This window comes from Ictidomys tridecemlineatus, chromosome 6 (genome assembly GCF_052094955.1).
Source record: "Ictidomys tridecemlineatus isolate mIctTri1 chromosome 6, mIctTri1.hap1, whole genome shotgun sequence".
Classification (NCBI taxonomy): domain Eukaryota; kingdom Metazoa; phylum Chordata; class Mammalia; order Rodentia; family Sciuridae; genus Ictidomys; species Ictidomys tridecemlineatus.
The window spans coordinates 141,783,845-141,797,029 of record NC_135482.1 but is presented as its reverse complement, the minus strand read 5'-3'; positions in this window follow the sequence as shown (position 1 = coordinate 141,797,029).

Below are 13,185 nucleotides of genomic sequence, written 5' to 3'. Positions count from 1 at the left end.
AGAGCATCAATCAACTGGAGTTTGATTCTGGCATAACTGACAATCCTGGAAAAGTTACACAAAGTGTTGAATATTTTCTCCTTTTAGAATTCTAGTATATAAACTATTTCCATGTAAACATGGAAGGTATAATTGCAGATATATTTTGATAGTTGGGCATATTGCGCTTGCCCATAATATTTGGTGGATTCATTTGGGAAAATTATACCACAGAAAGTTAACAGAAATTACCAGTTACTTAGAGAGAAAAACAAATTAATTGGAAGAAATATTTTTGCCCAACTGAACATTTAAGCTAATTTTGCAGAGCAGGGAAAGATATTTCCCAATACTGCTACAGAGAAATCGAAAGACATAGATCAGATGATAGAGCTGAGAACAAATTTGGCACTAGCAATGAGGGAATTAAAAGTCATACCAGGATTTCTTACTCTGACTTAGTTGGAATCCCTAATGGTTAGTTCTCTGTATGTGAGATAAAAAGTCACATTTATCTATTTTTTTTTTTTGGCAGGGGGATAGGATGTGTGTGAATAAATCTTTAACATTGCTTCATATGCCTTACAAGTGGATGCTAGAAATTGAAGTTAGGAAGATTGAAAAATTAGCAATTTTCTGACTCTTATATTTCTCCAGATATCCTGATACCAACATTTCTTGAGAGAGGAGGGGCCCTGAAGGACAATCAGGAGAAGTCAGGTAATGCTATGTTCAGGAGGCATTACAAAAATACAAAGAAAAAAGTAGGCTCAGCACAGAAATAATAATAAAATTTTTGCTTTCTTGGTCTGAAGAATAGCTAAGTACAAAAATAAATGTTGCCAACCTCTTTTTGGATGTGCCAACCTCTTTTTGTACTTTTTATTATAAGAATATTACAGAAAACATAAATATTTGATTTCCATCCCTTCCCTCAACTTGAAAAGAGGAAAAACATTCTCTCTTCCAGAAAACCACTTAAACTTCACTGTACTGGCCAGTGATAGATCCGATCATATGCCAACACATCTGAAACAATGAGTGGGGAAAGGGGTTGAGAAAGGGAGAATGATGTAAAAGAAAGAGAAAGGAAAAGGAAGTTGAACACGGAGGTCAGGAAGTAAGCAATTGTTAGAAAAAGTGCAACAGCAAATTGACATATTGTTAAAGAAATTAAGCTCTTTTTTTCTAATTTTTTTAAATGCAATGCTCCTTGTTCATTTCCTGTTTAAAAAAAATAAGAGAGAGATCACCCCAAAACAGAAGGAAGATCAATAGAATATCAGCAGGAAAGGGGAAGAAATGAGGAAGGAAGTTGACCAAATTACTGTCTGTGCATGTATGAATATATCACAATGCATTTCAATTTTACATATAATGTATCAATTAAAAATAAATAAATATAAGGAAGAACAATGAAGGAGAGAAAGGGGATGGGGAGGATGGAAAAAAGAAATACTGTAGACTGAAAAGAAAAAAAAACTGTTATGTACCTTTATAAATATGTCAAAATCAACTACTTCATTATGTATAATTATAGCGCACTAAAAATTAAAAACCTACATTAAGTTACTGCAATACTTTTCAGTTTTAACATGGTATACATATATATATGTATATATATATATATATAAAGAGGAAAATATTCATATATATATATGTATACATACATATATATATATATATATATATGTATGTATGCCTCTTAGAATGTCACATTTGCAGATACAGGACTTAAGACAGTTCCTGATTAGATGACACATATGTAAAATGAAATGTATATGAGCAGATGACAGGTAGAAGAGAGAATGAGAATAAGGTAGCTGCATAGAGAACAGCAGAGTAACTTTTAGTAGATAATTAGTTTTTCTTTTTGAATAAGTTTGCTCTATTTTGAGTAGGTTTACTTGCTGAAACCTATGTAAAACCTCTTCCTCTGTGGCTCTGGGTTCTATCACTCTTCCTGGGATTTTAAGGCCACAAGGAATGATTATTTAACTTTTCTGTATTTTAATATGTTTTCTCATAATACATCCTGTCCTGAACTGTTCTCCATCTTGACAATGCCAGAAGTAAGTAATCAGATTTTAAAAAATAATTCACCTTGTTATGAAAATAGATTTTGAATTTTTCAGTCTTTATGGTGTAACAGGCTGTTGTGAATTCTGACTCTGTCTTGCTTTCTTCATGTCCCCTTCATTCTGCATTTAGGAGCATCTTGCCCTCAAGATAAGAAAAGAACATCACTAGGAGATTATCACCTCTGGTCAGGGTCAAAACACCAGACTTCCAAACTCAACATCCCTGAGAAACACTGATGTCTGATTTCTGCATGTAGCCTCTAATCTGATGCTCATGTAAATACTCCACATTTATCAAGAGAGGTGAAAGGGAAATGGAGGCATTACTTTATATCTCTTTCAGGTTGAGTTGGTAACACTCTCAAGAAAGCCCACTGTCTTTCTCCTCAATGCTCTGTTGGATGTTAGTTTTTCTGCATGGCAAGCTTCTGAACTTATGGAATATAATGTTGTAATACCCAGGATTTTCCAAAATTATAGAATGTATTACAGAAAGCTTGGTCCAAACCAAATTTTACTATTCCCAGTATTAAGTTTTCTTGACTCTGCTCATTGTCTGAATTGTAGTTTTTCTCGATAAAAGCATTTATGGAGTTACTATCAAATATAATATTCTGCTCCTCTAATAGCTATTCACAAGATGGGATTATAGGAGTAAGCAAAGCAGTAGAGATACCTATATTCAGTCTCAGAGAAAGAACAAATTCTGAATAACCTGATCAATCCTTTGCTTTTTCCTGTAAAATAAAAGAAAATAAGTAAAATTCATAATTCCTTAAATTTTAAATTTTAGCTTCAGAATTCAAAATAATAGTATAGTTTATAAAGAATAGGAAATTATTACTTAATTTTCAAATCAGTTGTTCTTAACATCAGTGTTTTAGTTGCATGTATAGAAATGTAATTAAATACATTCAATACAACTATAATATTTTCAAAAACCTATTTTGATATCTAATACTTAAAAATATTAATTATGAATCAAAGAAGACACTGAAATGGCTCACATACTTTCAGTTGGCTAATCAATAATACCCTTTAAAAATGTTAGACTTTACCTAAGTTCATGAAACTATTTCAAAAAATTTATGATGTATCCATATTTTCTTTATAAGTACACAAGTAAAATTCAACTATCTTTTCCTAAACTATATATATATATATATCCCTTTTACTATTGCTTTTTTTCTATTGTATTTACCCATGACTGAGTATTCTCTTGTTCTTCCATGAGAATTACCACAGCTCTTTCCCCCAGTCTCTTTATAGAACCTTTTAGTAGTGGCTCTGATGAAAATGTGAATATTCTTAATAGAAATTGAGTGTTTCTACAGCAGCCCTCTAGAACTGGAGGCATTCATTATGTTTAATCTGCCACCCAGCTGGCTGGGTGGCTGTGTCCCATATCACTACTGGAATATATCCAAACCAATACCTTGCCAGGGAAGAGAGAAGACATGGATGAGATGTGAAAGGGACAAATGGATAGCTGGAAGGGGACAGTCGACTTGACATCACTATGAGAGAAAAAGAGAAAGAGAGGCAGCATGATTTGTTTTTACATAATTTGTCAGATAATTGCAGTGACCTAGCAAGAAAAGTCAATGCATGAGTAATGAAACAGATTAGCTGACAAGGTAGGGGAGGAATAAAAGATGTAAAACTTCTTATTCTGTTGACATAAGTAAAATATTAATGTACTAGAGAAAAATAGAACATCCTTTAGTTAGGATAGGATATGTTGAAATTAGTCCTCAATTCTTCAATAATATTCTCCTGTGTTAATATTATTTTTTCCCTATGGAAGGAAAAAGGTATCTTTTGCATGTAGCCCAGACTAAGACAACAAGAAGAGGTATATCCATTGCTGGTAACTTAATGGGTATATGAGTTATTAATAGAAAATTTTATCATTTTTCTTATGAGATTTACCTAGTGAATATTATTATACTTGGGACATATGGGATGTAAAATTAAAGGTTTTAAACACATTTTATGCTATAATTTAATGAAAGTAACACAAGCCATAAATTTCCTTTTATTAATTTAAGTTCTTCCTTATGTTCACAATGGCACATGTTTAAATAATTGTCTACTTGTCTTACATAAATACTCATTTGAATTTCATATAAACAACCAAGTAAGTATGTGTGTAAAATTAATGATTTATTCTCTATTTTAATAACTGACAATTTGTGGGTTGTTATTAAATCAAGATATTTTAGAATCATGTCCTTTAGAATTACAAATTATAATTACCTGTTTTCTATGAAACGTGGATATTGGAGACTGACAGACAAAAACAAAGCATACTGCAAAACAAAAGAAGCAAAGAAAGTGAGGATGAATTAGTTTTAAGCATCTCTGACAGACGCAAAGTGCTTCACACACATTGCTCTGTGATGTTTAGCATATGTTGTCAATTAAAAATTACTTAAAGAAATATTGAACAAGACAAATCTATCACACTAAGAGCCTAAGGAAACAGTTTTTGCATATTTAACTTTTGTATATTTAAGTAAAATTAAAGTTTATTTGCTCAGATCATGCCATATCATTTTTAAAAGATGTACCTTTCTGATAATTTTTCTAGATATTTGGTATATTTTCATTGTTAACATTTCACAACTATGAAAAATAGTTAACATAATAGAGTAAGTGAAATGGTACTTATTTTCATGTATTATTTTGTTGGTTTTTCTGGTGCTACATAGTATAATTTATTTTAGAATATATTTCCAGGGCACATGGACTATGCATATTTGAAAGGTATTGTTGAAATACTCATCATAGATATGTGTATAATATAGTTTCTATTGCAAGAATAGCTGCTGAGTAAATGCTAACATTGAAAGAATCAACACTAATTTATACTTGGGGTCCTAGAGAAACACAACAATTGTAGTCCTCAAATGTTGCAAAACAAACTTGGAACTACTCATTCCACAAAATAGTCATTGTTGGATTTTGGCAAAACCATGTATTTGGTAGTATTTTGATGGTGGGAAGAGCACATCTCCAGCCATGCCTCCTTGTGTTGTCCTGGGGTATATATAGTGTGGTTTAGACTGAAAGTGGTCCTGGTAACCAGGATAATTACAATAGGCCTCAGAAAATTTTATTAACACAGTTCACTATAAGACCCAGTAGATACAGATACAGCTGAGATCTAACATATATAAATAGAAAAAGTGATTGTGAAGAAAAATAAAATAGCTATGTTCTCCAAAACATCTAGATTCTTTCAAGAACATCTGATGGCCTTGAAAAAAAAATGAGATATTGGGTCAGTGAGTCCTTTGGTAACATTGATTGGTTTAGAGACAAAAAATTCACACATTCATTCAGTCATTTCATTTATTCATCCATCTATTCATCTAATGTATGGGTTGCCTTTACCTAAGTGTGCAAGGGCTTATACTGAATGTGGTGAGTATACTGGAAATTATTTTACCTATATATCAGCCAATTAGCCAGCCCATCATTTCTACCTTATATTTACAAAATATGTCTATTTATCTAACAATTTAACATAACTAAGGAAGTTTCTCCCCCCAAAAAAGGTGCAGTTCTCATGACAAAGCATAGTTTCCTGTTTGTTTGTAAACAGGGGCTTGTATTGATATTTTACTATAAGGAAGTCACATAGAGGTATTGATTAGTACCAGTGAAAGACATTTGAAACAAATACAGATCTCTGGTGCTCACCCTGAATATCTACTTTTTAGAACAATTTATATTGCAGGCCTAACAGAATAGAAAGAAAGAAAAAGGAAGAAATGAAGGTCATAATGAAAGAATAAAGAAAGGAAGGAAGGGAGTAAGATTGTTTTGATATATCTTGTAGACAAATATTCTAATTTATCATTTTTTTTCTACACAGATAAAACATTAATTTTGAAAACCATACTTAATTGGTTTAATATTTATTATAATTCCTGTTTATTCCAAGAAGGTATAGTTAATATGTTTCTGAATTTCCAGGTAAAATTTTTGCTGGCTAATTGCTAATATATTAATTGTAACACAGTTTTTCTAATGAAATATGTGTCTGATGTCACTCCAAATCACCTTTATTACTGATTAAATCTGTAAATTGATAGCATTCAAGGGGATGATTTAACTCAAAAACCTCATCTTTAAATATATTTATAGGTTTCTATATTCATAACTTTATATAATGTTTCACTTCCTTTATTACCTAGCCTCCTTTTGAAAGAAGAGTATATTGTTGCTTGTGAAAAATAAAATCCTCTGTTTATTTGGAGGTTGGAATGCTCAGGATATGTTGATAATGGTACCTTCCTTTCACACTAGTATTATTGAAATCTTGTGTTTTCAGATCAGATATAATCTCAAGATTCATGTATGTATTTATGCATATCTTTACTTTAAAAAAATTTCAAGATGTCTGTAAATATTTCTTTATTATCTATCCTCCTTAAGTTTATTATGTAGATGTCTTTATATTAAAACTAAATTGAAGTTAACATAGTGGTACAAGGATAGTCGCCAAATAATAAAAACCAAAAATTATGTCTCATTTTCTTACATACAAGAAAAAAATTAATGATGGATAACAGATCATTTCAAATGTATGTGTGTGTGTGAGGGGGTGTATGAGTGCTGATACCTATAAAATTCATTGCTGTTTCTCTACCAGTTTAATCATCAGCTCATTTTTGAACCTAAACCTAGCAGCAAAAATTGTCTTCAGAAACAAAACTGCCAATGCAGTGCTTTTAACTTTCATTATTTTTTCGAAATATCTAAATTCAATTTTTTTTTTTAAGCTTCCAGTCTCTATGTCTCACAGAACGTGGGAGTTTCTAGCAGCAGAGAAGTGGCTGAGCTGGCAATGACAGCTGAGGTGGAAGTAAATAGATTTCCCATACAAGATCAGGAGCTGTCAGCACCGTCAGTCTACATTCTCATGATAAGCACACCATTTTAAACCTTTGGCGAGACTTTTCTTAGCCTTCTCCCAACATTGTTTAATCTCATAGTGCTTCGTATATTTCACTCTGGCTGCGGCGATATGCAGTAAGTTCAGTAACTATTTCTAAACTCTGAAAATATTGCTGTCCTCCCTATCGTAGAAATTCAAGTGATCCTCCACTCCAAGGAACTTTACATGGAGACTCCCTGAGGGCTTTATACCTATCCCTTTAGGATGTTAACTATATTACTTGACATTTAGAAGTATTTTATACAATATACTTTTCAGTGTTGCCTGTGTATTTATGAATTTTTGTATGACATATTATTTGTTTTAATTCTGCTCACAGCAGCAAACATTTTTAATATACTCTCTTTTCAGTTTAGTCTAATTCTAGAAAGTTAAGGATTCTATCATCTCTTCAAAAGATGGAATCTCTGGATTTCACCTTATGCCTCTTGCACCTTATGCCCATAAGGGCTTCATTTCCTTTTATTAAAACGAGTTAGATCACATGATTTGTGAATATCCTCCTTTGATGTAACCTCAAAATTTTATCTTCATTTACAATATAACTTAGAAAAATTTGTTCTCTATTTCAATCACATTATTTCTCCTGAATTTACTTTTAAATTCTTAGACTTCTTTCTCTTTGAATGCTAAAGAGTTCTCCCAAACACACTTCCAGCTGCCAATTTTAATTTTTAATTCACTGGAAAAATAGAAATCAGTTGAAGAAAATTGTCCATTCTTTTCCCAGGAATGTACTCACATTCCTGAATTAAGCCACACAATTTGCCTAAAATATATGTGTGTGCTTGCTATCTCTATCTCTCTAAAAATGGGGGAAATAAGAAGACAAAGCAAAACAAAAAATAAATTCCCTGAACTCTATATCATCTTGGGCTTATTACCCTTTCTTTTGTATCCTTTAAGAAAAATTCCAAAATGTTTCAACATTTCCCATTTTCTCTGTTTTCCTTTCAACTTCCTTTTTACCCACATCACATTGACAATGACTTTCATAGTGTTAAATCCAATGGTTAACTTTCAGTTTTGATTTGTTTGATTATGAAAAAAATATGAGAGTGTTAATCATGTTGTTTATCTTAAAATACGATTTTAATCTGGGTGCTGGATAAGAAGTCTCATTGTTCACCAAAACTCTAGTGGTCAATCTTCCTCATTATCTCCTTTGGATTATCAACAAATTCTTTGAATTTGGGTGCTTTAGAACTCAGTTCCCAAAACCCTTTTCCCTTTATATCCCTTTACTGTGTGAATATTCCACAATTTACATCACTCAACAGGGTACCACCAATAAAATTCAAGCCTGTTAGGTTCCTGTATGTTTGACTATAACATAATCAATATGGAAGACATTATTCTAGCCCTTTTCCCCAAGCCAATATCGAGTAGTCTTCATTATCTTCATAAGTAGCACCTTCATTCTTCTGTTTAATCAGTTAAAAAATGATGTGTCTTCTTGTGTGATTTTCCCAGAAACAGACAATGAGAAATTTGAGTATCAGTATTTAATTTTGGAGGTACACCACCGACATACAGTAAGGAAGTAAGGCAATCTAAAAAACAAACAAAAAACCAAAAAAAACAGGGGCTGGAGTTATCATACCTATAAGGGAGGGGACTGAAAGTATTTGTAAAGCATGGGAGGAGGACTCCTTTCAGGGCTCTGAAATTCCCATGAGAAAAAGTGTTTTTTTTTCATTTTAATTGATTTTATTTTTAAATACATGACTGCAGAATGTATTACAGTTCTTATTATTACACATATAGAACACAATTTTTCGTCTCTCTGTTTGTAAATAAAGTATGTTCATACCAATTCATATGTTCATACATGTACTTTGGGTAGTGATGTCTATCACATTCCACCATCATGGCTAACCCCTTCCCTCTCCCTTCCCTTCCCACCTCTCTGCCCTATCTAGAGTTGCTCTATTCTTCCCATGCTCCCTCTCCCTATCCAACTATGAATTAGCCTCCTTATATCAGAGAAAACCTTTGGCATTTGTATTTTTGGGGGTTGGCTAACTTCACTTAGAATCATTTTCTCCAAAACCATCTATTTACCTGCAAGTACCATGATTTTATTCTCTTTTATTGCTGAGTAATATTCCATTGTGTATATATGCCACATTTTTTAATCCATTCATCTACTGAGGGGCATCTAGTTTTGTTCCACAGTTAAGCTATTGTGAATTATGCTGGTATAAATATTGATGAGGCTGTGTCCTTGTAGTATGCTGTTATTAAGTCCTTTGGGTATAGTCTGAGGAGAGGGTCAAATGGTGGCTCCATTCCCAGTTTTCCAAAGAATCACTATACTGCTTTCCATATTGGCTGCACCAATGTGCAGTCTCACCAGCAATTTATGAGTGTGCCTTTTCCCCCACATCCTCACCAACATTTATTGTTGTTTATCTGCATAATAGCTGCCATTCTGACTGGAGTGAGATGATATCTTAGAGTATTTTTGATTTGCATTTCTCTAATTGTGAGAGATGGTGAACATTTTTTTTTTCATATATTTGTTAATTGATCGTATATCTTCTTCTGAGAAGTGTCCATTCAAGTTTTTGGCCCATTTAATGATTGGGTTATTTGTTTTTTTGGTGCTTAGCTTTTTGAGTTCTTTATATACCCTATACCCAGAATAGCTAAAGCAATCCTTACCAGGAAGTGTAAAGCATGTGGCATCACTATACCAGACCTTAAACTATACTACAGAGTAATAGTAAAAGCAGTTTATTTAATTAATTTAATATCAATGGACATCTTGATATTTTCTGCTTTATTTATTCATTCTCTTTTTTGAGATTCCTATAAATTTTAAATGTTCTTCCTGTTCACAAGTTTGCTTATTTCTTTGTGCCAGAATAAATTTTGAATTTTTATCAAATGCTCTTGAGCATCTGTTGAGAAGCTTGTACTGTTTGTTTCCTTTGGTATGTTAGTACTATTCATTTTATAATAAAAATTATTTATGTAGATTTGGTAGGTTATGGGTCAGGATTTATCACTGAATTAGATTTATGGGCATATTATATTTTTCATATCCCAGTGAATAACAATAATTAGCATTTTTAAGATTTTAATAGCAGTTATAACAAAGTTAATCTTCTCACTTATTTTCATTTTGTTGTAATATACAAAATATATCATTCCTCCTCTGAACTTTCTTGAATTGTTTTACAAGTAAGCTTTGGGGAACACTTCACATCCAAACCATAACAGATTTTGAGTAGGAATTGAAGCTGAGTTATAGTACACAGGGAAAACTCTCAGTAAAGGTACTATTTAATAAAATATCTTAATGATGAAAGTTGGATTGGTTAAGGAACAAAAATTTAGCTGGGCTCACACTGGTAATCCCAGGAATTCAGGAGGCTGAGGCAGAAAAATTTCAAATTCAAGGTCAGTCTCGAAAACTAGGGAGACCCTACCTATCTCAAAATAAAATATAAAAAGGACTTGGCATGTAGCTCAGTGGTAGAGGGATCCTAGGCTCTAGTCATAAATAAATAAATAAATAAATAAATAAATAAAACCAAAACCAAAAATAAATAAAAAGGAAGAAATTTCAAATTGACACAATGTAACTGAAGCTCTCAAAAAAAGAATATGGGGGAAAATACATACATGCCATAACTTGGAAGGTTCTTCTGTGCCACAGTGAGTTTTGGCCTCATATTCATTACTTTCCACTTCTCAAACCTCAGCTGTAATTTCACCTCATTCTCTTTTGTACAATAAATATCAGAATTCACCATCTAATGCATTAAACAAAACATTTTCAGGCTACCATATCTGTACCACTTTGAACCTTTCAATATATTCTGGGACTTTCTGCTTTTAGGTAAGCCTGAATAAAATTGGGATGACATTTTGAAGTTTCCCAAAGTCATTGCTATCTAACTGCTATCTTTATATTTCTCCCTAGTCCTATTTTCTGGTACTCCATTCCTTACTCCAGCACATCTTGCAGTTCCTTGATCTCCTCTATCTAATGAGCAAGGGCTCTGCCTCTTGGTGGATACACTCCAGGTGTTCTGTTCTCTAGGGGATTTTAAAATATTGAAAATAGTTAATAGATGTCTTACTCTATTAAGCCTGCTCTAACAAAATATCTTATCCTGGTTAATTTACGAATGATAGAAATGCATTTCTCACAGTTCTGAAGGCTGAGCAGACCAAGATCAGAGCAGACCAAGATCAGTGCTGGCAGAGTTGATGTCTGTCACTTCCTGCATCATCAATGGCATCGTTTGTGATTTTCTCAAGTAGCACAAGGGTTGAAGGGTTGAATACTTTATCTTCACATGATGAAGGAGGTAACAACTCTTTTGAATCTCTTTTATCAGATTTTCTAATGAATTCAGAAGGACCGTATACTGGTGACTTAATCACTTCCCAAAGGCCCTGTCTCTTAATACTAGCTCAATGGTAAGGAATTTAAAACATGCAATTTGGGAAAATACATCCCACACATAGTAATGGATATCATTATTGTTTGGGGGGTAAAATTAGGGTATAGAGACCTTTCAGAATAAAGAATACTAACTTTCCAAAATTTGTGGCATCCAATGGAGACTATTTAAAATTTAACAAAACCCTTACTAGTAATAAAATCTGGTTTTGATCAGTTTTCAAAGTAATTTTTCTTTAAGGACCTCTAGGAAAAGAGAAATTATTGAGGATTGACCCAAATATTTGAGATTCCAACTCATACCCTCTATTTAAAATATTTATTTAAATTAATAAAAGAGTTTCTTCGGATTTTGGCAAAATTTACTACAAGGCTTTATGAAATGACAGTAGTTCAGTCTGCAACTTTATCTGTCTTCCTTCTCACTTCATAGCTCTATAGACCATATTCAGTCCATTTTTGAGAGTTATTATTCCATAGGATAGATCATTCCTGCTGAGAGGTTTATGTTCTTTCTTCTAGCTCTTGTTTTCTTTCTGCATGTGTCATCACCTGACAGATTGCTGATCGGTCATAAAAAATTAGATCAAATGTAACCATGTGAAGCTTTCTTGTTTTACAAATATCTTTACTCCTTTTTTCTGTTTACATAAATATATCATTTAACTGTTTTTATATTCACCTGTCCCACATGATGGTGAGTTCCTGAAGCACTGCAGGGGCAATACACTTCATTCTTGTTTTCTTTATTGTAAGTGGTAACGTAATTGTGCATACATTCACACAAATGAGCTATATGATACTTTAGAATGAAATATGAATTTCACATTAAGTTCTACATATGTAGCACACATATTTGTACTCTCACCACACACATTGTTCTTTCTTTCTTCTAACCCTGTAGTTCTCAAACTTCATACATATTATAATTACCTGCAGACCCTTTGAAACTTGGATACTTCTGGCCCCTACCTTAAGAGATTCATTTATTGCATTTCAAACAGGTACTCCAGGTTATTGTGATGCAGACAGTCCACAGATAGCACTTTGAAAAGCAATGTACAGCCTACACTAAAGGCTTTAATATATTCAGGGCTCCACTGAAGCATAAGGTAAAACAATCCAAGCATGTTGAGCCCAGATAGGGTCAATTAATTGAGACTACATTTTAAAAGAAGCTTTTACGGCAATGCCCTTCCACCACTAGGTGTCATTGTTAATAATGTCTCATTCATTTTGTGATAGCTAACGTTTTGAAGTTTTCCCTGCTCTTTGGATAAAGACTTCAAATTCATAAAAGTGGATGGATGATTAGTCCTCTAATTTCATAGAGCAGACAGGAATCTTTTCACATATAGAACAAGCATATTTTCTTGTAGTCTTTTATTTTTCCAATAAGCTTTAAATTCCTTTGTTCCTGTTTATGTCAATAAAAGACGAATGAACTTTGATACCTCTGAAACCAAATATGCCAAGGTAGGGAACTGTGACTTGAGCTGATGCTGTCTACCTCCGTGACACATCAAGCTGAAAGCCTTTCTGCCTGTCTATCGATCTACACATTTAGAAGGGTTTGACAAGCATGCTATTTTAGCAAGAAACAATACAAAGGGGAGAAAAAATATCCTCCATTGTATTTAAGCCTCGGGCTCCTCAAGGCTTCAGCCTGGGGGAATTGGATTCTTCTTCACAGGATGCAATTGTTGTCTGGGCTGAAATTTCCAAAACACCTGAAA